This window comes from Piliocolobus tephrosceles, chromosome 15 (assembly GCF_002776525.5).
Source record: "Piliocolobus tephrosceles isolate RC106 chromosome 15, ASM277652v3, whole genome shotgun sequence".
Lineage (NCBI taxonomy): Eukaryota > Metazoa > Chordata > Mammalia > Primates > Cercopithecidae > Piliocolobus > Piliocolobus tephrosceles.
The window spans coordinates 35,556,207-35,559,659 of NC_045448.1; the positions used below are offsets into that span (position 1 = coordinate 35,556,207).

The window sequence follows — 3,453 nt, forward strand, 5'->3', positions numbered from 1 at the left end:
TAAAATGTGGTGAAAGTGACAGTACGTCAGTTCTAGACTTAGCCCTAAGAGATCTTATATCCTTTTCTTTGTTCTCAAACTTGAAAAATCAACATGAGAAAAAGAGGTTAACCAGTTGGATGATATGAGACATATGGCTCCCTCACTCTCTGGACACCAGAAAATAACCGCTAAAACTCCAAAGCTGTGAGGTCAATCTAGATAAGTCTTCCGTTAGCCATCCTGCCAGTTGATCACATATGTAAGAATTAGCCTAAACAAAAGAAATCAAGCCTGGACCAGATTAGAAGTCTCCTAGTGGATCTGAATAATTGGAAATTACTTAATTACTAATTAATTAATTATGTATCCCACTGACATTTTATGATTCTTTTATACTAGTAATGCCTAAATAACATATTGAGACATAGTTGAAAATCAACACAGGTACTATACATTTAGATAGAATCTGGAATGCAGAAGATTTTCCTAGTAACTTTTAATGAAAAACATGTGTAAACTTTTATCTTGGCATGAAACATTTTATTCTTTTGTTTTGTTTAATTCATTTAATCAGTAGAGGGAGTTCTGGTATCAAAGGTAGTCATATGCCTGCTAGCAAATTTTCTCCTTAACTTAAATATGGAGATCTGACTCTACATCTTTACATTAGACAGAATCAAGAAGCTGGCAAGTCCAGCTACATTTGGTAAGGTGAGTCTTTGAGGGCTGTGCATAGACATGAGAGCCTAGATCCCAGCCAAAAATCAGGCAGCAGGACTGGAGAGGCAGGTTACCTTATTGGTTATTAATCTAAAGAATTATAGTAACAGGAGGCTGAGCGTGGTGGCTTACAACTGTAATCCCAGTACTTTGGGAAGCCGAGACAGGCGGATCATGAGGTCAGGAGTTCGAGACTAGCCTGACCAACATGGTGAAACCCTGTCTCTACTAAAAATAAAAAATAAATAAATAAATAATTAGCCAGGTGTGGTGGCGTGTACCTGTATTCCCAGACATTCAGGAGGCTGAGGCAGGAGACTCACTTGAACCCTGGAGACAGAGGTTGCAGTGAGCCAACTTCGCACAGCTGCACTCCAGCCTGGGCAAGAGACAGAGACTCTGTCTCAAAAAATAAATTAATTAATTAAACAAAAAAATAAAAAATAAAATAATTATAGTGACAGGAATAAGAATATACTGTATAGTTAGGAAGCAAACTAGGTATATTTCAAGTCAGAAGTATTGATTGAGAAGGCCCTGAAACTGGCAGGCATAGCAGCTAAGGAATGTAGCAAAGATTATAAATATAAAAATAATAATCAAGAGAAGAACAGATTTAAGATCTAAGTCCACACAAATTAAATACTTTCTAGATTTCTTTAACTGATAACCACAAGTGCATAGAACAAACCAGTCTACAATAAGATTTTAAAATTAAAGGCATGGTGAAGAGACGAAGACTGAGCGGTTGTGTCCGCGTTGCCGGCCTCGACCAGCAGTCGGTTTCTCCACGCAGAATCCGGGAGTAGGAGTCTCAGAATCCAATCTCTTCTCCCTCCTCCCTCCTGTTTTCAGCTTTGTGAGAAACCTTATCATCAAACACAATGGCCAGCAATGTTACCAACAAGACAGATCCTCGCTCCATGGACTCCCGTGTGTGCATTGGGAATCTCAACACTCTTGTGGTCAAGAAATCTGATGTGGAGGCAATCTTTTCGAATTTCGGCAAAATTGTGGGCTGCTCTGTTCATAAGGGCTTTGCCTTCGTTCAATATGTTAATGAGAGAAATGCCCGGGCTGCTGTAGCAGGAGAGGATGGCAGAATGATTGCTGGCCAGGTGTTAGATATTAACCTGGCTGCAGAGCCAAAAGTGAACCGAGGAAAAGCAGGTGTGAAACGATCTGCAGCGGAGATGTACGGCTCCTCTTTTGACTTGGACTATGACTTTCAACGGGACTATTATGATAGGATGTACAGTTACCCAGCACGTGTACCTCCTCCTCCTCCTATTGCTCGGGCTGTAGTGCCCTCGAAACGTCAGCGTGTATCAGGAAACACCTCAGGAAGGGGCAAAAGTGGCTTCAATTCTAAGAGTGGACAGCGGGGATCTTCCAAGTCTGGAAAGTTGAAAGGAGATGACCTTCAGGCCACTAAGAAGGAGTTGACCCAGATAAAACAAAAAGTGGATTCTCTCCTGGAAAACCTGGAAAAAATTGAAAAGGAACAGAGCAAACAAGCAGTAGAGATGAAGAACGGTAAGTCAGAAGAGGAGCAGAGCAGCAGCTCCGTGAAGAAAGATGAGACTAATGTGAAGATGGAGTCTGAGGGGGGTGCAGATGACTCTGCTGAGGAGGGGGACCTACTGGATGATGATGATAATGAAGATGGGGGGATGACCAGCTGAAGTTGATCAAGGATGATGAAAAAGAGGCTGAGGAAGGAGAGGATGACAGAGACAGCGCCAATGGCGAGGATGACTCTTAAGCACATAGTGGGGTTTAGAAATCTTATCCCATTATTTCTTTACCTAGGCGCTTGTCTAAGATCAAATTTTTCACCAGATCCTCTCCCCTAGTATCTTCGGCACATGCTCACTGTTCTCCCCATCCTTGTCCTTCCCATGTTCATTAATTCATATTGCCTGGTGCCTAGTCCCATTTTCACTTCCTTTGACGCTCCTAGTAGTTTTGTTAAGTCTTACCCTGTAATTTTTGCTTTTAATTTTGATACCTCTTTATGACTTAACAATAAAAAGGATGTATGGTTTTTAAAAATAATAATAATAAAATAAAATAAAAAAGGCATATGTTAGTAATCTTGGTGTCATTACTGATAATGAAACAGGGCAATGATAACAGAATTCATTTAGTCAGGTGAAAAATTATAAGTAAAAATAAAACTCAAGATAATTATGGAATAAGGTAATTCACATATAAAGATGGGAATAGCAACTTTGGATAGTACAATATGTTAATTGAAGTTTTTCACAAGCAATAGGGATGGTTTCACATAGCACCACCTAGAAGTGTCTATTTGGTATTCCTTTTGACATGTCACATACTTCCCAAAAGGTCTGGCCATTTTGAAGGTGCCCTTTTTGATCATGGAATGGTTCCCTTCTTTGCCAACCATACAGCAAATCTTACTACTTTTCCTCTAAGAAGTCGATCACTAACCCTTTCCTGGTAATTATGAGATTTACACCACCTTCAGTATTCATGCATATTTCAATATGTCTCTGTTTCTACAGCAATTATTCCAGTCTTCCATCTAAACTGAAAAAGACATGCTGTTTCTTGTAAAAGAAAAAAAAAATTCTCCTAACTTTCACCTACATTGCATCATTTCATGACTCCTGATGAAAAATATTTTTTTCTTCTGTTGTTTCTTTTCTCTTTGCCCTGAAATAAGCAGTATAATGTATGGAAAGGAGAGAGATTGTATCATTTGCTATGTATTGCCTTTGGAAA

The 3,453-nt window shown here is 39.4% G+C and overlaps 1 pseudogene across 1 annotated transcript; it reads left to right on the forward strand.

Annotated features, from left to right (window-relative positions):
- The first annotated feature begins 1,452 nt into the window (after positions 1–1,452).
- On the forward strand, positions 1,453–2,707 carry LOC111545431 (annotated as a pseudogene). Its single transcript, XR_002732451.3, has one exon. The product of XR_002732451.3 is annotated as a heterogeneous nuclear ribonucleoprotein C pseudogene (transcript).
- The last annotated feature ends 746 nt before the right edge of the window (positions 2,708–3,453 follow it).